We start from the raw sequence: 25350 nt of genomic DNA, 5'->3' as shown, positions 1-25350 counted from the left end.
ATGTAGTTTAGTATGAATATAGGGGAATAGGAATGGGGATGTAGCTTAGTCCTGGGTTCAATTTCTAGTAGCAAAAAAAGTAACAAAGCAACAGTCTGAATGCCTTGTTGTTTAGAAATTTCTTCCAATAGTTGTTCATCAATTTTAAATTTGGTCTTCTACAAAGTCCTAGGGCATGTGTATGATCCAGCCAAGTTTTTGTAACAAGGATGGGCTTTACTCCAGTTTCCAGTAGGATACTCATATCCATCTAAGACTAATTCCCTAGTATCTTTGTCTTCTAAAAATCCCTCCATGCCAAATAATTCTTAACCCCCCACTCACATCATTGTAGGTATTTTCTAGCCTGCTGTTCCACACTTTTACAACCTCTTCCCACAAGCCAATACCAAAGCCATGTCCACATTTTCAGGTAGAGTTATAGAAAAACCTCACTCTTTGGTTCCAGTTTTTTGTATTTGTCTGTTTACTGTTGCTATAACAAAATACCTGGTCACACAGAACACACTGAATCAGCCCGCTGCAGACAGGCAGATCTGTGCACGTCCTACCGAGGTCCTGAGTTGCATGGAAGATGCCGAATCACCCCGCTGCAGACAGGCAGCCACCTGGTTTCACATGACAAAGACGCAGAGGACACCAGACCACCAGAACAAGGTACTGAGTCCCGCTGCTCCCAGCCCAGAGGTAAGGGCTTCTGAGCCACTGTCCCACTGCTCCTGGTCCAGAGGAAGGGGCTTCCGGGCCACCATCCCTCTCACCGCTCCCGGCCCAGAGGTAGGGGCTTCTGAGCCACCATCCCACTGCTCCTGGTCCAGAGGAAGGGGCTTCCCGGCCACCACCCCTCCCGCTGCTCCCAGCCCACAGGAAAGGGCTTTTGGGTCACCATCCCTACCCCTGCTCCTGGCCCCTGTCCCACCTCTCCCAGCTCAGAGGAGGTAATCTGTGCAGGCACCAACAGTACCCCACCCCAGTCAAAATGAGAAAACAAGTAAATAAGTCTCAAAACCAGACTTCCAGATCACCTGCAGCAACCCCAAGGGGAAATGAGATGGAACACTCTGGTACTCAACCACCTGGACCCACTGAACTGGCAACAAAAGGGGATCTGGAAAAAATGAAATCAGAAATAATTTCTCAGATAACAGGAGAAATTGTGCCCCTAGTGCAAGACATGATTAATAAATCTAGAGAGGAGCTCAGGAACATGATGGAATCTCAACATAAGAAACAAATGGAATCCATAAAACAGATGCAAATAGATTTCCAGGACATGAAAAACTCCACTGAAAGTCTACACAGCAGAATGAGCCAATGTGAAGACAGAATTTCAGATATAGAAGATAAGATTGCAATTAGTGACCAGGAAAAGAAAAATTGCTTCAAAATTATAAGGGAACATGAGAAATCAATCCAGCAGCTGCTAGATGATGCAAAGAAGAATAACATAAGACTGATTGGCCTCAATGAAGAAACAGGAGAGAGTGCAGATGACATAAAAAAATCTCTTCACAGAAATAATGGTAGAAAACTTCCCAAGCAGGGGAAAACAGCTTGACATACAGATAAGTGAGGCATATAGGACTCCAAATAGCCTTGATCAAAAAAAATCTACACATAGGCATATAATTGTTAAGATTCCAGAAACTCAACAGAAGAACAAAGTTCTAGAAGCAGTTAGAGAAAAGAAACAAATCACATACAAAGGAAAGCCCATCAGAATCACAGCAGACTTCTCAACACAAACCATCAAGGCAAGAAGAGCTTGGAGTGACATATTCCAAACTCTAAAAGAAAACAGCCTCCAACCCAGATTGATGTACCCTGCAAAACTATCTTTCAAAATGGAAGGAGAAATAAGATACTTTCATGACAAAGAGCACCGTAGGAACTTCGTGAATACCAAACTAGCACTCCAAAGAATTTTGCACAATATCCTAGGAACAGACATTGAGGATCACAACCCCAGGAAGCAAAGCAGAATGAACCATCTGGCATGACAAGAAATTAAATGTAAAGGGGGAGAACCCAACAAAAAGAAAAAGTCATGGCAATGACAAGTCAGTACGTTTCAGTTATACTCATCAATGTTAATGGTCTCAATTCACCAATCAAAAGAAATAGACTGGCAGAATGGCTCAAGAAGCAAAATCCAACAATATGCTGCATACAAGAAACACACTTCATTCAAAAGGAAACTCATAGACTGAACGTTAAAGGGTGGAAAACAATACTCCATGTGACAGGAACCTGAAAAAAAGCAGGAGTAGCTATCCTCTTGGCAGATCAAGCAGATCAAACCAACACTGATTAAGAGAGATGAAGAAGGACACTACATCCTTGTAAAGGGAACAATCCAAGAGGAAGAGATGACAGTCATAAATATTTATGCACCAAACACTAGTGCACCCAACTATATAAAACAAATACTAACAGACATGAAAAGTCATATATGCACTAATACAATTGTAGTGGGAGACCTCAAAACCCCACTGTCACAAACAGATAGATCAACTAGACAAAGGATAAGTAATGAAATACTAGAACTCAATCGAACTCTTGAACAAATGAACTTAACAGATGTTTACAGAGTCTTCCACCCCACAAAATCAGAATACACATTCTTCTCAGCTGCACATGGGTCATTCTCAAAAATAGACCACATCCTCACACATAGAACATGTTTAAGTAAGTGCAAAGGAATTGAAGTTATCCCCTGTATATTATCAGACCATAGTGCCATGAAATTGGAGATCCATAGCAAAAGAAACTCAAAAAATTTCATAAACACATGGAAATTGAACAACACACTTCTGAATAACCAGCGGGTCACAGAGGAAATTAAAGAAGAAATCAGAGAGTTCCTTCAATTAAATGACAATGACAATACAACATATCAGAATCTATGAGACACAATGAAAGCAGTCTTACAAGGGAAATTCATAGCAGTGAATATGCATATTAGGAAAACAGAACGAGCCCAATTAAACAACCTGATGCTGAACCTCAAGCTTCTAGAAAAAGAAGAGCAGGACAACCCCAAAGCTCATACAAGGGAGGAAATTATAAAGATCAGAGGAGAAATCAATGCAATGGAGACTAAGAGAACGATACAAAAAATCAATGAAGCCAAGAATTGGTTCTTTGAAAGAATCAATAAAATTGACAAACCTTTAGCCAACCTTATCACCACAAGGAAAGAAAAAGCCCAAATCCATGCAATTAGGAATGAAAAGGGTGAAATTACAACAGACCCAGCAGAAATCCAGAGGATCATCAATACCTACTACCAGAACCTATACGCCAATAAGATGGACAACACAGAAGAAATGGACAAGGTTCCTAGATCCATAGGAATTACCAAAGTTGAACGAAGAAGACCTAAAAATTCTGAACAACCCAGTATCAACCAATGAAATTGAAAATGTAGTTAAAAACATCAACTAAGAAAAGCCCAGGCCCTGATGGCTTCACTGCTGAATTCTACAAGGCATTTAGAGAGGAACTGCTGCCACTACTTAGTGTTTAAACTCTTCAATGCAATTGAAAGGGAAGCAATACTCCCAAATTCATTCCTGGAAGCAAGCATCACCTTGATCCCCAAAGCAGAGAAAGACCCAACCGAAAAGGAGAACTACAGGCCAATCTCACTAATGAACATATATGCAAAAATCCTTAATAAGATACTGGCAAACAGAATGCAGAAGATCATCAAGAAGATCATACACCCTGATCAAGTGGGATTCATCCCAGGGATGCAAGGATGATTCAATATACGAAAATCAATCAATATAATACACTGTATCAATAGAGCCAAGGACAAAAATCATTTGATTATCTCCATAGATGCAGAAAAAGCATTCGACAAAATCCAACATGCATTTATGATAAAAACCCTACAAAAAATTGGAATAGATGGTCTCTACCTCAAACTGATAGAAGCCATCTATGAAAAACCAACAGCCAATATCGTACTAAATGGTCAAAAACTGAAATCTTTCACACTAAAATCAGGAACAAGACAAGGATGTCCACTATCACCACTCTTGTTCAATATAGTTCTGGAAACATTAGCCACGGCAATTAGACAAGAGAAAGAAATAAAAAGAATAAAGATAGGAAATGAAGAAGTCAAATTGTCATTATTTGCAGATGACATGATACTGTGTATAGAAGACCCCAAGAACTCCACCAAAAGTCTTCTAGACTTAATAACCAAATTAAGTCAAGTAGCTGGTTATAAGATCAACACACAAAAATCAATAGCTTTCCTCTATACCAATGACAGACTCACTGAGAGAGAAATAGGGCAAATAATTCCTTTCACAATAGCATCCAAAAAACTGAAATACCTAGGAATCATCCTAATGAAAGAAATCAAAGACCTCTTCTCTGAAAACTATGGCACTCTGAAAAGAGAGATTGAAGATGATATCAGAAAATGGAAAGACATCCCCTGCTCCTGGGTAGGAAGGATTACTATAGTGAAAATGGCCATACTTCCAAAACTGCTATTTAGATTCAATGCAATTTCAATTGAGATCCCAGCAGCATACTTCATGGACCTTGAGAAAACAATCCAAAAATTCATTTGGAACAAGAAGAGAGTCAGAATAGCAAAAGCAATTCTAGGTAACAGAGACATGGCAGGGGGTGTCACAATCCCCAACCTGCAACTCTACTACAAAGCTACTGTGATAAAAACAGCATGGTACTGGCAAAGAAACAGACTTGAGGATGAGTGGAACAGATTAGAAGATGCAGAAACAGTGCCAGACACATTCAGCCATCTCATCTTCGATAAAGGAGCCAAACACCCTCACTGGAGGAAAGATAGCCTCTTTAATAAATGGTGCTGGAAAAATTGGGCTTCAACTTGCCAAAGATTAAAACTAGACCTGTATCTCTCACCATGCACTAAACTAAAATCAAAATGGATTAAAGATCTAACTATTCAAATAGAAACTCTGAACCAGTTGGAACAGAGGTTAGGTAGAACCCTCGAAGACATCGGTGTAGGAAAAGATTTTATGAACAAATCCTCAGTTGCCCGTGAACTAGCACAAACAATCAAGAAGTGGGATCTCTTCTTATTAAAAGGCTTCTGCACAGCAAGAGAAACCACCAGCAGTGTGAAGAGACAACCCACAATGTGGGAAAAAATCTTCACCTGCTCTTCCTCAGACAAAGGTCTACTATCTTGAATCTATAAAGAACTTAAAAAGATCAGACCTCCCAAATTTAAAGACCCAATCCAAAAATGGGCATCTGAAATGAACAGACATTTCTCAGACAAAGAAGTGGAAATAGCAAATAAATACATGAAAAAATGTTCAACATCACTGGTCATTCGAGAGATGCAAATGAAAACAATGCTGAGATTCCACTTCACTCCAGAAAGAATGGCTGTTATCATGAAATCAACCAATAACAAATGCTGGCGGGGCTGTGGGGAAAGAGGAACCCTGCTCCACTGCTGGTGGGAGTGTAGACTGGTGCAACCCTGTGGAAATCAATGTAGAGATACCTGAAAGAACTAGGACTGGAAGTCCCATTTGATCCCGCTATTCCACTGCTGGGAATCTTCCCCAAAGAATTAAAAGAATCATACCACAGTGATATATGTGCCCCCATGTTCATAGCAGCACAGTTTGTAATAGCTAAAACTTGGAAACAGCCCAAATGGCCATCAACTGGAGACTGGATAAAGAAAATGTGGTTTTTTAATAAAATGGAGTACTCCTCAGCCATAAAAAATTGAGAAATTAGAGACATTTATCGCTAAATGGATGCACATTGAGGCGATACTCTTAAGTGAAATAAATACGACACACATGAATCAATTCCGAATAGTTTCTCTGGTGTGAGAAACTGAAAGTGTAAATAAGAATTAAATGTATAATAGGTAATGTGAAATAGGAAGAAAAGGGGCAAAGGGGAAGGAAGTGGGAGGGTTAGAGGAAAGGATAGAAGGGAATGGGATTAATATGAGAAAATGGAAAACTAGGAACAAAGTCTTTGTAAATAGCGAGAACTGGAGGGGTTGAAGGGAGGGCTGGGCAAGGGTGAAAAATAAGAACCAAGAGAGACTATGTAAAGGTGCAAATTTCCAATGATGAATATCATTATATTGTATACCTAAAATGTACCAATGATTAGAATGCATAATCGATAATGTAAAATAGGAAGAAAAGGTCCAAAGGGGTAGGGGTAGTGGGAGGGGCAGGGGAAAGGAAAGAAGGGAAAGGAAAAATGATGAGAAATGGAAAAAATGGAAATAATGTCTTTGTAAATAGGGAAGGGTGGAGGGTGTGAAGGGAGGGCTAGGTATGGGGAAAAAATAAGAACCAAGATGCATCATGTAAAGGTACAATTCCCAATGAGAAATGTAATTGTGTTGTACACCTACAATGTACCAATAAAAGAATTTAATTAAAAAAAAGATATAACAGTATACCTGAAGTTAAGTACTTTTTAAAGAAGGAGGCTTATTTAGCTTATAGTTTTAGAGAGAAAATTATAGGATCAGGCTTCCCCCTTGGGCCAGCTTCTTGTGAGAGCCTTCTAGGTGGTGTCACATTATGGCAGGTGGCATCATGGGTGGAGTATGTGGGAGAGGAAGAGAGCCCATGGTGTAACAAGAAGCCAGAGTAGGGAAGAAATTAACAGAAATGTAGGCCGTTTATTTTGTTAATATATCTAGGGGGGAACAATGATAGAGTAACCAAGAGACCAGTTTTGTGGGCTAAATGAGTTTTACAACTTAATGTATCAGGAGCATGAAAACCATAGATTTTGGCTTGTTCTTCGGATGGCTTTGCTAATCCCTAATGTTGGAGGTGAGGGGGTGACCACTAATAGAGGGATAGGAAAGGGACCAGCAGAAGGACTTAAATGCATGGAGAAAGATTAGTCAGGTCATTGGGAAACAATTTGAATTTAACTACATAGAAGGAGAGGAGGCTGCAAAGAGTTAAAGCAGTGATTTGTCATCCGGAGTACATTTGAACAGACTCTATCTACTGGATATAATGGTGGTTACATTTTATACCTCTTCAGGAGAATAAAAGGACAAGCCCATTAGTAACAGAGGAAATGAAGAGGCTTATTTTTGGGCCTTTTTGGGGTCTCTGTGCATGGTTTACTACATTTCAGTTACACTACTAATTTATATTAGCTTATCAGTTTGGTCAAATATTTTAAGGTCTTAAAATACATGAAGCAAATGAATTTGGATGGTGAGAAAAGACATCATTGGGCTGGTTAGTGGTGAGATGTGCTGGAGTTGGATAACTAGGTATCTACACTGATATACTGGAGTCTATAGTAGATGTCTCTTCCTCCATGAATAGCTGCCCCAAGACGTAGCAGCCTATACCAGCAATCACTGTTTACCTCACGGTTTAGGTATGGGTTAGCTTGGTGGTTTGCCTGGTGATCTCAGCTGATTAACTCATGAGACTGTCGTCACTTGTCTCTTTGGGATAAGTTGATGGGTCAGTTGGGGCCTGGCTTCCCTCATGTATCTGGCAGTTGGCTAGCTATTGCCTGGGGTATCTAGGTTATTCTCTAATGGCTTCTCATCCTCTAGTGGGTTAGTGTTGGGTAGAGAGTTGCTGGTCTCAGCTTTCAAGCTGCAGCAAGAGAGCAAGCCTTTATGCACGCACACCTTTCAAGACTCCTGTTTGCTACATCCTGTTTGGTGGGCCAAGCGGTCAGAATAGGACTCAAAGGGTAGAGAAGTGGAGTCTGTCTCTTCATGAAATGAGCTCCATGCCCTGGGGAGAGGAAGATCCCAAGAGGATCCCTGCAGGATTCTAGGTTGAGGTGAGGCTGCAGGCTGGAGTGGATGGGAGAGAGGTAGAGTAGGGGGAAGACTGGAAAGGAAAGATATTCTCGGTCCAGTTGTGGCTCTTCTTGTGGCTGCCCCTCACTTGGTCTAAGTGCCACTGTATAGTATCAAAACTTCTGGAGACACTGAGTAGGAAGATTCAGAAACCAAAATTAGTAACAGAAATTACTGGGAAATGGGAAACTTATAGAGAAAAAGAGTGTGGCTTTTTGGAGGATATACATTGTAAGAATATTTTAAAACGTTGCACAAGACAGCCCTAGATATTATTTTAGCTCAGTTCAGTAATCAAGAGCTGGTATTGTCCTCCCATCACCTGGGTGGAAACGCTGAGCTCCTAACATTGTGTGCTCAGAGCTTACGACAAACAGGAGGCCTGTTTATTAAAGTTGAAACTATACCTGATGAAAAACTATCATTTCCTTATTGTTTATAGATAACTGTGGTAAGGATAGAGGTCTTACCATGGGTTCTTTTTCATCAGAGAATAAAAGGACAATGTCTATGACCTCTTGTACTTTTATTACTGAATTGTGCAGCCTAGAACTTTAATTAGATGATTAATGGGCTCAGCAGAGCATCATTTCAGCTATGCAGGAGGAGATAATCGGTGTGAGGGAGCTGCCTTTCCTGCAGTGAGCTCATCTACCAAGGGACTGGATTAAGATGCAAGTAGAGCCCAGGGAAGGACTTGCCTCATCCTCTCCTCCTCTTCCCTGGGAGATTCAGATCTAGAGGCCTCTGAGTCCTTGTTTCCCTTCTCCCACTGAGTTCCTATTGTCTCCCAGACTACGGAGAAATTTACCTTAAAATCTAGGCCTGTACCTTACATCACCCAGAGCTCCTTTACTACTCTGCTCTTTTATGTTTATTTGATTTTCTTTTAAAAAGTTTTATTTTGAAATAACACCCAACTGACATGAAGTATGAAAGACTATGGGAGAATTTCATCTATTCTTTACCTAGATTTAACAATTTTTAGCAGTGACTCATTTGGTTTATTATGTTTCTTCCCCCATCTTCATACACATTTTTATTTATGTATTTTGTGAACTCTTATAATAGCTTGCTGTATCATTCACTGTTATCTCTTAGTACTTTGGTGTGTTTTCTAAGAAAAATAATCTCTTGGATTTCTGAAGTATACTTATAGTTCAGAACATTTAACATAGAAAACAGCACTTTTATACAATCTGTAGTCTACAGTCCAACTTGCCATTTTTCCTCATAATATCTGCTGCTGCATTTCCTTTCTCTGACACAGAATCCAAGTCAGGATCCTGTATTGCAATTTGTTGTCTCATGTCTTTGGTATATCCAAATCTGGAAGATTTCCCTAGCTTTTCTTTATCTTTCACAACAGTGACATTTTCAAAGTGGATAGGGTATCTGTTTTGTAGAACGTCCTTCGCTTGGGTCTGTCTCACATTTCCTGATGAATGGATGAAAACCATGCCTCTCTGGCTACAGACGACATTGGTGACATGTCCTGCACAGACGATGGTGTCTTGGGCACAGTGTCTGGTCTGCTCCTTAATGGAGACATTAATTTGATCATCTTCTCAAGTATTTTCTGATTTGTCCACTGCAGAGTTATTACTTCACTCTTTTAAACACTCTGTGGGGAGGAACTTTAGGACTGGTATATATCTTTTCAAAAAAAAATTTATTGGTGCATTTTAGGTATACAATATAGTTACATTCCTCGTTGGAAATTTGCACCTTTACATAATTTCTCTTGGTTCTTATTTTTCCCCCTCCCCCTGTCCTCCCTTCAACCCCTCCATCCTTCCCTATTTACAAAGATTTTGTTTCCATTTTTTTGTCTTCTCATATTAATTCCATTCTCTTCTTTCTTTCCCTACCCCTCTCACTTCCCCTTGCCCTTTGCCCCTTTTATTCCTATTTCACATTATCTATTATACCTTTTAGTCCTTATTTACACTTTCAGTTTCTCACACTAGAGAAACTATTCAGTATTTACACATGTGTGACCTGTTTATTTCACTTAAGAGTATCACCTCAATGTGTATCCATTTAGCTATAAATGTCTCTAATTTCTTGTTTTTGATGGCTGAGTAGTACTCCATTTTATACAAAAAACACATTTTCTTGATTCAGTCTCCAGTTGATGGCCATTTGGGCTGTTTCCAAGTTTTAGCTATTACAAACTGTGCTGCTATGACCATGGGTGCACATATATCACTGTGGTATGATTCTTTTAATTCTTTGGGGAAGACACCCAGCAGGGGAATAGCTGGGTCAAATGGGACTTCCAGTCCTAGTTCTTTGAGGTATCTCCATACTGATTTCCACAGTGGTTGCACCAGTCTACACTCCCACCAGCAGTGGAGCCAGGGTTCCTCTTTCCCCACAGCCCTGCCAGCATTTGTTATTGGTTGATTTCTTGATAGCAGCCATCCTTTCTGGGGTGAGGTGGAATCTCAGTATTGTTTTCATTTGCATCTCTCGAATGACCAGTGATGTTGAACATTTTTTCTTATATTTCTTTGTTATTTCTACTTCTTGGTGTGAGAAATGTCTGTTCATTTCAGATGCGCATTTTTAGATTGGGTCTTTAAATTTGGGAGGTCTGATTCTTTTAAGTTCTTTATAGATTCAAGATAATAGACTTTGTCTGAGGAAGAGCAGGTGAAGATTTTTTCCCACATTGTGGGTTGTCTCTTCACCCTGCTGGTGGTTTCTCTTGCTGTGCAGAAGCTTTTTAATAAGAAGAGATCCCACTTGTTGATTGTTTGTGCTAGTTCACGGCCAACTGAGGTTTTGTTCATAAAATCTTTTCCTATACCGATGTCTTAAAGAGTTCTACCTAACCTCTGTTCCAACTGGTTCAGAGTTTCTATTTGAATAGTTAGATCTTTAATCCATTTTGATTTTAGTTTAGTGCACGGTGAGAGATATAGGTCTAGTTTTAATTTTTGACAAGTTGAAACCCAATTTTTCCAGCATCATTTATTAAAGAGGCTATCTTTCCTCCAGTGAGGGTGTTTGGCTTCTTTGTCAAAGATGAGGTGGCTGAGTGTATCTGGATTTTTTTCTGCATCTTCTAATCTGTTCCACTGGTCCTCAGGTCTGTTTCTTTGCCAGTACCATGCTGTTTTTATCACAGTAGCTTTGTAGTAGAGTTGCAGGTTGGGGATTGTGACACCCCCTGCCATGCCTCTGTTACCTAGAATTGCTTTTGCTATTCTGGCTCTCTTCTTGTTCCAAATGAAGTTTTGGATTGTTTTCTCAAAGTCCGTGAAGTAGGCTGCTGGGATCTCAATTGGGAATGCATTGAATCTATATGGCAGTTTTGGAAGTATGGCCATTTTCACTATGTTGATCCTTCCTACTCAGGAGCAGGGGATGTCTTTCCATTTTCTGATATCATCTTCCATCTCTCTTTTCAGAGTGGTATGATTTTCAGAGAAGAGGTCTTTGATTTCTTTTGTTTGGTCAATTCCTAGGTATTTCAGTTTTTTGGATGCTATTGTGAAAGGAATTGTTTGCCCTATTTCTCTCTCAGTGTGTTGGTGTAGAGGAAAGCTATTGATTTTTGTGTGTTGACCTTGTAACCAGCTACTTGATTGAATTTGGTTATTAAGTCTAGAAGACTTTTGGTGGAGTTCTTGGGGTCTTCTATATAGAGTATCATGTCATCTGCAGGACTTTGTATGTATCTTGCTCATCAGTATCCCCCGCCTGGACTTTGCATCTGCTGATAATTCTTGTCTGTATGAAATCTGTCTTCCCTGATAGCTGCAAGGTTTTTTTTTGTTTGTATACTTTGTCCATATTTTTATCTTTCTTTTCCACAGTTGGAATCTGGCTCCCAGTAACTATCACATTATTCATTTTCTCAATATTACAGTATCTGCAAATGAAAAATATGCCTACCAGTAAGAGTTGAAGATTCATTTGCAGTGTGCTTATTCCCTAGAATGTGGGTATATTGTCAAAATATGGTGCTCAAAAGTTACTTGTATTTGTTGTCCTTTTTCCCCTTTTGTGGATAATATTTAGTCTCCACCTTCTGATATGGTTATTCATTCAAAATAATTCAAAATCCAGTAGAATTGGTTCGCTTCTGTATACTTTAACTTTTAGATGTTTCTCTTCTCTCATGCTACTTTCCCTGACCTTATATCTGTGGCCTCCTGTATCAGTCTGCTAGGGCTGCCACAGAAGACTACTACAGACTGGCAGCTTAAAGAAAGGAAACTCACTTTTCCCAGTACTGGAGGCTGGAAGCTCCTGGTCTAGATGTTGGCAAGTTGACATTTGGTGTCACCTGTCTCCTGACTGGCAGTTGACTGCTGTTAACTGAACCCTCACGTGACCGTTTCTCTGCACATACACTTGTGGAGTCTTTTCCTCTACTTGTGAGGACACCAGTCCTATTGAATTGGGGCTCAGCCCTCATACATTCATTTAATTGTAATTATCTCCTTTAATGCCCTGTTTCCAAATATGCTCACACTGGGTGTAAGGGCTTCAACAAGTGAATTTCACAACAACACAGTTCAGTCCTTAACACTTACTATCCTTCCAGCTTTTTCATTGTTTTACCAATGAAGTTCTTGAAATTTCTTTTGAAACTCATTGAGGTCCTGACTTCTTTTGACTTATTTACTTCATTTACTTATTGGATTACTCATTCCTTCATAATTCATCCAATCACTCATCAATTTACTTATTCAAAAGCTATCTATTGAACACCTACTAAGAATGAGGCACTTTGCTAGACATAGGAAAAGGAATGGTGGGGAGGAAAATAGAAAAGATATATGCTCCTGAAGCTAATAGTGAGCTGAGGAAGTCTGAGATTAATCTTGTCTTTAATTATTTAAACATGAAAAATTAAAATATGATTGTGCTCCAAAGAATATGTATAAGAAAATGTAAGGAGGTGGGACTTGACCTTGTTGGTACAGTTGGGGAAGTCATCTTCAAGAAAACAGTATTCATTATGGGATGTAACAGAAAGGCTAAGAGTTAACCTAGGCAAAGGAATAAAGGAAGAGAACGGGAAAGGTAGTAGTAGAGAAATGATAGTTCCCGGCATCCAGGTAATGGAACACCCTATGGCAGTGGTGGTGAACCTATGGCATGTGTGTTATTATATTTTGCTTTTAAGATAAAAGAGGCTAATGTCTGAGTTGTTTTTTCTAAACTAAAACCTCAATATTTAGGTTTAATTGCAGTGTTGGCACTTTGTGATAAATAAGTGGGTTTTGGATTGTAGTTTGGGCCCTCATCTCTAAAAGGTTTGCCATCACTGTCCCATGGACTATCATTTTAAGAATCTACTCCAATGCCATTGATTCTTTTGGCAAAGGTCCTGCACTGTACACTTTTCCCATCTCCAACCAGATGTCACTGTGTCTTTCAGACAGTGTTGCTGTAAGTCACAGCTTTATGTGAGCTAGTTCCCCGGCAGATTCATCATTTCCACTACCAGTTGCCTGCTTGCTGATGTTTCTGTTTCTGGGCAACCCTTTCTATTGCTCTTGCTCAACAGCTATTTCAAGCCAGGCTCACTTTCTTTGAGCACTTCTGTTCTATTACCTCTTTCTCAGAATGAATTTCCTAACATAGCAAATAGAAGCTATTTTATGAGAATACCCTAAATACTAATTATCTCCTGTGCTGAGTAATTTAATGCTCTCTTTCGAATTCCTTCACCATCAGCACCAATTATATCTTCTCTATTCCTCCCTGAACTCCTATTATGTCCGTCAAAGAGCTGTTTTGTGTTTTGTTTCCCTGATGTAATTCTTTAGCTGAGGAGGAAGCAGAGATCAGGGTTCAGACTGAAGGTTCTTTGCAGTCACGGGCTTGTACAGTCTGAATTTGCAGGAGTGAAAAGAAAACCTGGCTGGAGAGGTAGAAACAAGTTCATGATGGCTACTAAAGCAATGAGGGGGTCTGCTTTGGAGAACTCTATTATAGATACAAGATATTAAAAAGATGGATGTAAAAGCAAGATAATTATGCCGGTTGGATTTCTGAGATAAGTTTGTTGCATATGGCTTGTGTTTATGTACCTTGGTTTGTATCAGTTAGCTATCATTGTATAATAAGCCATCACAAAATTTAGTGTGTTGAAGTGGCAACCATTGGTTGTTTCTCATGAGGCAGTAGGTAGTTGGGCTGGCTGATTTTGGCTGAGCTTGCTCCAGTTGTTGGTCTAGCATGGTCTTGATTAGGCAACTGAGCTGATTCTGTGAAGATGACTCTCACATCCATCTTACTGGCTATCTTGGGCATGTTTTTGCTGTGGCAGGAAGCATCCCAGAGAGAAAGTTAAAACACAAAAGCACTTCTTCAGGTCTGTGTTTGCATAATGTTTCCTAATAGAGGCAAGGCAAATCATGTGACTAGGCTAAGATTCAGTTGGGGGGGACATTGCCAGAGGGCATGGACACAAGGAGGCATAAAGAAACGAGTGCCATCTCATCCATTTCAGTCATCTGTCATATTCTTCATGGTGTTACACTTGTGCTCTCATTATTTCCTCAAAGCTGATCCTCATTCTAAGGTGCAGTGGACTCTTCTTTTGGTCCTATATTGCTGGTCTTCATAGCCTACACTATCAGCCATTCCACTTTTTGTTTCCTTTGATCTTGATAACAGTACTCTTTCTTCGTTTTATTCCTACTTCCTTGACCTTACATTCTTCTTCTTTTTTTTTTTTTTTTATGGATTCCTTTCTTTTTTCCTATTGCTTTAGTGTTGGGTTCCCAGATGTGTGGAGTTAGCTAGTTCTCAAATAGTTCCCCTAACATTGATCTTCATCTATTTTCATTCCAGTCTCTCTAGCAATGACATCTATGTTATGACACATGGTTTCAGGTACCTAGGAATATTTTCTTTTTCACTAGCACAAACTTTCTCCAAAGGTCTAGACCAGTATTTTAAAGGCTACTGGATAATATTGTGGATGTTGGACAGAGACCATGAATTTAACATATCTTAAATTGAAATAGCCATTTTTTTGTTTACTTGGTAAATAGAAGTTATCCAAGACAGTCCTAATTTTTATTTTCTCATTCTGCTCCTTTTCTCAGGGCTAACGTGGTTAGTGACCTAAACCCCCAAACCAGAAAGTCCTCCTAAGTTCTTTCTCTTACTTTCCATCATCAAATCTGCCACCTATTCCTTTTAAAATTTAAAAATTTCTCTCTTTCTTTTGGAGGTTTGATAATTTTATTTTATGAAATACACTGACAATAGGTAAATTAATGAGAAAAAGTATGCATTTATTAACGTGCAGAAACAGGAACCATATACAAAGTATGAGACTCAAAGGAAAAGTCAGATAGTTGAAGCTAAAACACCCTCTTCATAAAGAGAGAGGAGATTTTTAGAGCGATAGCAAATTATGTTTAGGGGAGATGAATGGGCCCAGAATAGCAGACAATAGCCTGGGACAAATTTCCTCTAGATGTGATGTGTGATGTTCAGTTTTCCCTCCTGGATATGTTTAATCTTCTCTGGGGAATGAAATTTCAACAAGAATACTGACATTTATAGTGCTCTTCTTTTGGCGGATCCAGTGAGATTGCTAAAGGGACAATGCAGAAGACCTCACCATGCACAGTGGGTATGGAGAGGGAAGAGACAAAGGAAGGTCAGTGGGACCTGGAGTCTGAGGCAGCCTTCAAGATCTCTCACTGTGTCAAAGGGCCAGTCTTAGGGTATCATTTCCTGAACCCCCAAACTTCAACCACATCAGTGTCTCTTATCTAACTTCTCTTACTCTACACAACTACTTATTTCATCAGTTTCTTGGCTGCTTCCTCATAAATTTCTACAACACCTCTTCAATATACTACTCTCTATTTTCTGTCTGTAGTACTTATTTTTTGTTGTTGTTATTGTTATTGTCGGTATAATAAAGTACCTGAGACAAGCTGACTTGTAGAGGATAGAGGTTTATTTAGTTTCTAGCTTTGAAGGTCAGAGAGACACTGTATTTCTGAGGCTCCTTCTGAGGCCTTCACTTGGAGATACTGTTTTCTGAGCCCCAACACCTCCAAAATACCTGCTCTTGACCACATAACCTCAATTGCTACGGAATATAGGATGGGAAAATGAGATTAGTATGAAACTTAACCTCAGTTCTTGGTTGTGAAATAAATTTTGGCAAGTTAGAGTTTTCTGAGCATTATTTACTGTATCTACGAAATGAGGATAATAGTACCTTTGTGTAACATATTGTGAGAGTTAGAGAAGAATGATTATATAAAGTGATGGCAGACAGGAGCACTTGATAGAGGATGTCTGTGATTACTGTTCTAGATTAAGAATACAATCATTTTTTTCTGGATTAAAAAATATAATCCATTAGCCACTCTTCTTAAAACTCCTGTTTTATTCCCTGAGCCTCAAGGATAAAGCTCAAGCTCTTTAGCAGGGCATCCTAAGCCTTGCATTCCATCTCCTCCCTCATTTGAGCTTCAATTACACAACTGTTGGCTGTTCCCCTGGAGTGCACTGGTTGCTCATAACTTTATAACTCCCTGCCTTTGTAAGGCTGCTGTCTTGACCTGGAAAACTGCCTTTTTTTCTCTTGTTCTCATCCCAACATTTTATTTTATCTTCTGGCTAACTTGATTCTCCATACTTTTTTTTAATATACAAAGTCATATTTGGTTAACATCCCCAACTCCTTCAGTCATGGTTGGATGCTCTTTTCTGGATGCCTTTGTAAGTGTATTAGTTCTCCAGTTGCTGGAATATAATGACCTATGTCCACAACTTAAAGAAGTAGAGGGTTAAATTGGCTCATAGTTTCTGCGGATTCAGTTCATGGTGGGCTGGTTCCACAGCCAAAACTTCATGGTGGATGGGTATGGCAGAGCAAATCTGCTTAGTTCACACCTGCAGGGAAGCAGAACAGGGGAACAGTGCCAGAGAGGAAGAGACCAGGGACCAGATATAGTACCCTAGGTCAGGTTTCATAACATTCTCAGACACACCCAGAAGTGTGGTCCACTAATCCTCTAGGTGTTTCCTCATCCAATCCAATTGACATAATTAATGGTCTCTGTAAATGTGCATTTGTCTAACTGATTTCATTTCACATATGTTTACTGTTTTTTGTTTTCTCACTTGACTGTGAACTGTCAGAGGGCAACTAGTATGCTTTTTATCTGTTACTCCAAGTCTTAACAGGCACTCCATGAATGCCTATGTGTGAGGATTAAATGAAGGAGAGCTATAAAGCTGGGTCCTTACATATTTTTCAACATATTAATAATATTTGTATAAGATAAAAGATATTATTTAATATATTCTATTTTAATACTATTTATTGATTGATTTTTTTAAATCTTAGGGTGATGTTTATAGTTTGGCACTCTTTAGATTATCCTTTGTTGCCTTGTACACATTCAAAATTTCAGAAGCAGGATTAGTGATGCCTCTCTGCTACACGTTATTCTGTAGTCTTGCTTTTCTGCAGTGGGCTTATGTTCCTCATTGTCCACACACAAAATGACAAAATCCAGTTATTTGGATTTAAAAAAACCCCACAGTTATAGCCAAATGTAATGTCTTTTGTTAAGTTGTTAACTGACCTAAAATATGGGCCATTTTCACTAAGTCAAACTGAAAAAGAGTCAGCAAGGATTCTGCAAAAAAAGACATAAAGCAATAAACATGACAATCAACACAAAGCAGGCTGGGAATCCTTTTAGAAAGGTACAGTTTGCCAATTTGACAGCATCTTTTCTTTTGGTAAAGAGTCAGTGCTGGGAGCCCCTGCTGCCAAGGAAGGAAGGAATGACAGGGACTCAGTTGAAATGTTTTGACAGCTTAGTCAAAAAAGTGAATTGCCACAGGCATGTGCACATTTTAACCCTTGCTGTAACAGCTACACTTCTTTCTTGCACTGTATAAATCTCAGAATCAGCTCTTTGGGAAGTGGAACCTCATGTTCTTGACACAGAAAAAATAAAGTGGAAAAAATCAAGTGAGCAAGTAATATATTCAGGTCTCTGTTAATTGGCAGTGATTTAGCTCATTTTAATTTTCTTGCTTTCATTTTTCCTTAGGCATATCTTAGATTTCCGGGCACTGTGTCTTATTCTCGTGGGCCTCTGTGTAAAATTTCAGTGTATTCTGGCAGCATCAGCAAATTTAATGGTGAGGAGTATGATGCGATATGATACAATTTAGTGTAAAAGTTCACTGAGCTTGTTTTTCACAATCATAATTAATCCTTTGGTCATTTGTTTTGTCAAAGCAATGCTGTTGGAAGCGGGAAGTCAAACAATAAATATTTCTTATTGTTGGAACAAGGAATGGTCTTTGAGAATGGCTGGGCCACCCTGTCTTTGTCTTTCTGGTCCCCCCCCTCCCCCATTGCAGCTCACTCCGGGCTTGCTACCTCTCAAAACATGGCATAATTAGAGGGGTGCAAGGAGAGTAGAATAAAAGAGGAATATGGTATTTGGGGAGCCGACTTTTTACAGCATTTCATTCTGCAAGCAGGATTTATACTGGACTGACTGCTATTATGAAATCCAGTAGCTCTAAGCTTTGGGCAGTATTAAATTTCAACTCCCAATCCATATTCAATTCCTGCTGTGGTAGGCACAGGGAGAATTTAAGAGATACAAAACAACACATTCCCTATCTCCCTGCAAATGAATTAGGCAGATGTGTATCAATCTGCAAATAAAATGTCTATTTGATAATTTGTTCAACTAGTAAGATTATTTTTGTGAGTACAAAATGTTAGCGTTAAATCTTTTAAAATGAACCCTGTCCTCAGGATATCACGTGTAATTGTACTATGAAAGAAATTCTAAATTTCTTGGAAAGTTTGATTTCTAACAAATGTTTCCACTTTTCTTTCATTACTACTGTTCTTTCCCATGGGTTTCTGTTAGAATTACTAAACTCCATGATTTATTTCCACTTGACTTTAAATAGTAAAGAGAAATAACTCAATGTGCCACCAACTCAGGGAAATCAAGCAATCCAGGGCTGAACAGAAAGTACTTATGTGTTTACTTGTCCAATTGGTGGTTTCTCACTGATGGCTTCATGGGGTTAATTTGAGTTTCTTGCCTTCTAAAACTGTAATATAACCACACTCTTAGCCACCTGTTTCTAGCAGTGTTGCTTGTCTTTAAATCTCTCCAGCCATTATAATAGGATAAGTGGCTGCTTAGCCTTAAGAACAAGTAAATCTCCTTAAGCACTTAGCTCACTATGGAGACAGACTTCTGGAAGGGTTCACAATGTCACAGCAAGGGTCAACACTGAAATAATGCATGAGAACAACACTGAATACTTTTAATAGATACAAATTAGGAGATAAGCCAAGAGGAATAGCAAGGCTTCATGTTGTAGAAATAGAATTGTAGAGGGTGGGAATGATAATTCTTCATTATTAAAACGTTTAATTTCTTCACTTTCACAACTTGCATAGTAAAAAATCTTTGCCCTCAAAACTGTCTATGATATGTTGAACTACTGCAGGGATTATGGGAATAAGATTTAAAAACTTATGGCTACAAATTTCATTACCATTATTTTCAAATGTTTATTGTTTCTTTTTTTCCTTTTCTGTCAGGATGGAAGGGAATATTTACAAAGATTCTTGAAGATCCACTGAAATGTGCTCATTTATTTATTTCTTTGTTCCCAGTCACTCTTTTGGAATTCTCATCTCTGTCAGATGCGACTGTCAAGACTTGGCCTTCAGCAAGCACACTTTCTAGCTTTGTAGGTTAAACTAGGTGCAGAGTGGTATGGTGGCCCATGGTGGTGATGAAGGAAGAAAAGAAATATTTTCAGAAACTAGTGGAGTGTTTGGTTTATGAAAATATTCTCAATATAGTTTGCCAGAGATGATACATAATGGAAATTACTAAAAAACATTGGGATATATCTATGCTTTCCGAAGGTAACTTCTTAGTCTCTGTTAATAATAACTCCAATTTAAATATTTCATTTGGGTTTATTTCATTACATAATTATAGGTATATCAATTTGTTTTTTTAAAGCAATGTATGAACTTATCCTTAGCACATGTAAATTAATGTGTATGCAAAATATTTTAACACTGATTCTTTGCCAGAAATTATTCCCAACAACCTCTAAAATTTTCCATATTAACTAGAAAAGTATGTATGTTTACAGATAATTTATTCACTTGAAATGATAACTCATTCCCTATGATACGCCATAAACATAAAAAGATTAATAAAAAAAGATGAATGAAACTAAAGCTCTGATGGAAATATCTATGTACAATATACTGTAAAGTTACAAAAAATAAGCTGCTAAATATTATGTAGTACATTATCCCATTTATAAACCATAAAGGGAACATATATACATGGAAACAGGCATGCTATTAATCACCTCAAATTTGGTTTAAATCTAAAATATCTCCCACAAATCTCATATGTTCAGAGGTGGAGCTTTTGGAAGACGATTGGATCATGAGGTACAATACCCATCAGTAGATTAATCCATTCATGCTTTATATATAAATGTGCTGTTAGGAGCATAGCCTAATTGGAAGGGGTGGGTGGGTCACTGTGAGCATGACCTGGAAGGGTATATTCTTGTCCCCAGCTGCTTTCTTTTTCTGCTTCCTAGCTACCGTGGGTTGAGCAATTTTCCTTTGCCAGGCCCTTCCGCCATGCAATTTTTTCTTTGGAGCCAGTTGGCCATGGACTGAATCCTCTGAAATTGTGAGCCAAAGTAAATCTTTCCTCTTTAAATTGTAGGGGTCTGGTATTTTGTCCCAGCCATGGGAAAGTGACTAAGGCACCTCATTTTGCTGGGAATTTAGTTTTTTCAAAGGAAGAATAAGTTCCTGCAGTCATAGATCTATTATAAGTCCTTGCCTCTACCTGACCTCTGTAGTAGGCAAGACATAAACATCAGAACCAGTGAGAGTCAAGACAATGATCATTTTTAGTAGATTCTTGTAGATCTCTACAGAATTGGAACAGAGAAACACAGATGAATTGATTAGTTTGCTGGAGCTGGGAGGCATAATGACCATGTACATGTATGTGTGTGGGGGTTTAAGTGTGAGGAACAGAGAGAACTAAGGGAGTGTAGAGAGAAGGACTCCTGATTTTTTTCCAATTCTATGATTTGGCTATGTGAATCTGACTATACTTTCTGCCCTTGAATGCCTTGATATGCTTCTTTTTTTAAAATTAAAAAACACTATAATTAATCTAGTTTGAGTAGAATTTTTGTTAATTCAGAAAATCATCATAGTAGGCCTTTATTTTCCTCTTTTGGAAAAATTGTCTTGCTGCTCTAAGGTAGCATCTTCTAAGATTGGTATGTGATATCTATTCAGTAATGGCCAGTTCCAAGTAGAAATGCAAAATTTGTGGTTTTAAGATATTTTAAGACCACTATTTCTAAGCAAAGAGTTTTAGATTCTCAAAGTTTTCACAAGTTCTACACAGAACTTTTGAAGAAATCACATTTTCATTGTCAATTTTAAGTGAATAAGAAATGATACTACTTCTTGTGTAATGCCTTTACATATTTTTAAATCCTTCCCTGTATTGCCAATCTACAGCTTTCCTCTTTTTCTTTGGTCTATTTCTTTTTAACCTCTTTGTTTGAGTAAAATGCCAAGCAATTAATTCAGATAATCAGAATTAATTCAGATGATTAATTGAATGAGCCATTAATAATCAAATACTATAAGTATTTGAAATTCTTTTAACAAAAGCCATAAATGCCACATAAAATTGCTTTCTCTAGCTTTAAAAATAATATAGAAAAAGAAAATTATTGAAGACACAACAGTCTATTAAAAAAGATATTTAAATGAATTAAAACAAACGTTGTCAAGATAAATTTCTGTACTTTCTAGAGTTCTATTTTTCTACAAAGGAAACCTCTTTAACTTGGAGCATTCATTAATTTAAAGAATAAAGAGGCTGAAATAATATTAAAATTTGATATATGATCCATTCAGTCTCCTGTACTGCAACTCAATTTGGTATGAACAGTAAGTTTATCATGACAATTAGTTTTTTTCTGATGAATGCTGCTATGAAATTTTCTCAATAATCACAACCACTCCCTAAACTCTTTTTTTTTTTACTCTCTAAACTCTTAAAAAGAAAATGACTGTACTTTCACCTGAAGGCAAGATTCTCAAATATTTCTAAGTGAAACATATTTTATTTACACTTTCAGTTTTTACAAACATCCTTCTTAATTTCATTTTGGACAGGTGACCAGAAATAAACTGAGTTCATTTTTTAAAAAACAAAACATAGCACATATGTTACAGTAATTATATAGTGATTCTTGCTTCAGGCAAAGACATCTTTCAGGCATTTTAATGAAACCAGCTTTGCTTACAGAATGTTAGCAAATATACCCTATTTGATTTTTATAAAATCTATACTATGGCATGTACAGTAATAATGATAATATGGTGTTTTTTATTTTGAGGAAACATGATTTTCATATAAACAATTTTATTTTAAATGATAAGTATATTTCTACTGTTCAAAGTTAAACTCAGAAGTAGTTATGTATAATTTAAAGAAGACACAAGAAGCCATTTATTTTGAGAAGAGTTAGCTTTGTTCATAGGCTCATTCTGGATTCAGTTTTATAAGTATATCTCTTATTTTTAAGAATAGATACATTAAACACTTATAAAATAAAATTTACATAATGATAACTTTCCCCTAGTATCACATTTTTATTGCTTTTTATAAGTACTAAATATTTTAGTTCTTAATAAACTGTTAGTAAACATTTTAGTAAGAATAGGCCTTATAACTGGCTCTGTCTTGGTAAATGCAAGGGTCACTGATCTTAATTTTTAGATTTTGAGTAACCTGACATTTAAAAAAAATTTACTTTATTTTTGTTTTTTGTGATGCTGGGGATTGAACTCAGAGCCTTGTGCATGCAAAGCCTGTACTATATCACTGAGCTATATCTCTGAGCCCCCGTACCCCTGCCATTTATTTTGACATTCATTTATTAGTTTTTCACATACCTTTTTAACTTTTTTGTTCAATGAAATTTTTATAGAAACCTCTTCCTAAAAAAGGGTCTTCTCCACAAAGTAATTCCTTCACCTAACATTCAGTTTTTCCTTTCATATCAGACATTTATGAATCCTTTTTATTGCAAAGATAGAGTAAGGAAGGAACAAGATGCAAGATGAGAGAAAATGCAAGGAGGAGAAAAAATAGGGGAGATGAAATAACAAGGCAAATATATTTCATTTAACAGATGGAGGTGTAAGTAAAAAGATTAATTTTGGAGAAAATGAATGAATTAAAAAGAAGGAAATAGATGAACATTAAAGTAAAAAGCATAGGATAAAGCAAATATCCTGTTACTCATTTTAGTTAAATCAAACATAATTTCATGAGTAAAAAGAAGTTGAATGTCTTACAAGATGTTATTGCTGAAATATCTGTTCAGACTTGTCACACTTTAGATAAATGCATAATCTCATACCATGAAAACATTCTAATATTCTTACTTTTCTCAAAATATAATTTTCTGGGACAGGAAACTCCAAATGACATCAACTTCATGTTTCCCTAACAAACCAAATTAAAATTGTTTTAGAATAAAAATGGGATGCATCTTCATTTGGAAGCCAGATGTCTTATTAAGTTCATTTCCTCCATTGGCTGCTTTATATTAAGGGCAGATTTAAAACAAGAACAGGTTCTGTGAAATATAATTATATCCCTCTGTGACTTTCACAGTCATGGCTGTTGGAGTAGGAAAGTAACTGGCAAACAAATCTGCAAAACAGTGTTTATTTTTTTGTCTAAAGAAGTTGCTCAAATCTTAAACCAGCTGTCATTTTATTTTTGTCTTCCAAAACCTTGTGTTGTCTAGATCATGTTGGATCCATTGGTATATCTATTCAGACGTTCTTCTTATGAAAGCCTCTCATTGTCCTGTTTAATGTTCAGCTATCAAAGACGACTTTGGTGAAGAACTTAGGTTTCTTAGTCTTTTAGGATGCAGTAACAGCAAAGACAGAAGTATTAAACTACATCTGCTGTTTGAGAGTTAAGAGTTTTGTTTCTTCCTGTGTGCAGATTTTGGTGAGAGAATGCCTCCTTTCTCTTATTGGTGATTTTCATTTTGCTCATTCAACTTTAAAAAAATTTGTTTAAGTATGTATGTCACAATGGGAAGTATTTGGTATCCTCTGTTGCCATTTATACTTAATCTAAGTGGAAAATTATTGATAGTTGGGATTATTTTGGCAACAAAAGATTGCCTGGTTCTCAAAATAAAAATTTACTTAGGTGCTTTCTGGATTGTCTTCTAGACAGTACCATAGAATCCAGCAGTCTGATTATTTGGATCAACAACCTGTCCAATATTCTTGTTTTAAGTGCAGATCATATCTGTACACTGACACTGGTAAAGAATTTGTGACATGCAAGGTTGTCTATTCTACCTTTGGACAACTTTGTGAGTCAGTTCTTTATTAGATTATGGTGAAGTCTTTCTGAAGCTTGCATTTATTGATCACATACCGAAGATTTCTATTCCATTTCTATATAACAACCCCTCATATCTGAAGTTGGCTGCTTTACCCCTTTTAGTCTTTTCTTAACCAGATTTTACATTCTAATTCCTTCGTTTGCATTCACATGAATCACTAGCTGTTTGGTTAATAGAAAATTCCAATCCTATTTCTGGGAGAAGGTTAAGATAACTTGAGTTGTGTCACTTTGTAGTTTATTTCTGTTGTTACATTTTTGGTGCTGGTTATTAAACTCAGGGCCTTGTGCATGCTCAGTATGCCCTGTACCACTAAGAATACTGTCATCTACTTTTTCCCCTAATATTATGACATTCTGAAAAACCTTATTATTTCAGCTATTTAAATGGCTATTATTTCTATTTAATGAGGGTTTAATTAAAATGTATTTTGTATTATGAAATATTTCCAAATGCAACAAGTATGTATGCCCCTATTGTCAAATTCAAAAAAAAATTAGGTTTAGAAAAGAAAGACTTTATTTGAAAGGATTATTATAAGGTGAGAAAAAGGACTACTGCAATGGGGAGAATGTTTTCATGAGACGATCTGCAACTACTTCAAGAGTTTGGCAAAAAAACATATTGTATAAAGAGGAGCAACACAGCTAGAAATAGCCAAGTGCAGGAAAGAGGGATGAATGAGTAGCAAGATCAGATGTAGAAGACAGAATGTTTACCTTGAGGCCAGAACATTATTGGGAGGTTCTTTAAAAGAGCACATGTGTTCTGCCCTGTAGGGAACAGGGAAAGGGGACGTTACTAGGACCTTTGCAGTAAGTCCTAGTCTCCTGCAAGCCATGGCAGCACAAGGTGAATTAACTTATTATACAGGAAAGGTAGGAAAAATGAGACTTGGAGAAGAAGCTGAGCTTTGGGTCTGATCAGTGCTGCTCTGGGCAGCAAAGATGAAAGCACCCAGCTTACCACACCTTTTATTCAGTATATCG

General features: G+C 37.6%; 1 protein-coding gene across 1 annotated transcript in view; it reads left to right on the top strand.

Annotated features, from left to right (window-relative positions):
- The window catches only part of LOC106008219 (uncharacterized), a 130449-nt gene that overhangs the window by 34273 nt on the left and 70826 nt on the right, over positions 1 to 25350 (top strand). Inside the window, exon 2 of the mRNA XM_087185894.1 lies at positions 502 to 657. The gene's annotated coding sequence lies outside the window, so the exon portion shown is untranslated. The remainder of the gene's footprint in view (positions 1 to 501; positions 658 to 25350) is intronic.

This window comes from Heterocephalus glaber, unplaced genomic scaffold (assembly GCF_053883595.1).
Source record: "Heterocephalus glaber isolate CG9 unplaced genomic scaffold, H.glaber_assembly_v1.0 deba00001503, whole genome shotgun sequence".
Lineage (NCBI taxonomy): Eukaryota > Metazoa > Chordata > Mammalia > Rodentia > Bathyergidae > Heterocephalus > Heterocephalus glaber.
This window is presented reverse-complemented; position numbering and strand designations above follow the sequence as displayed.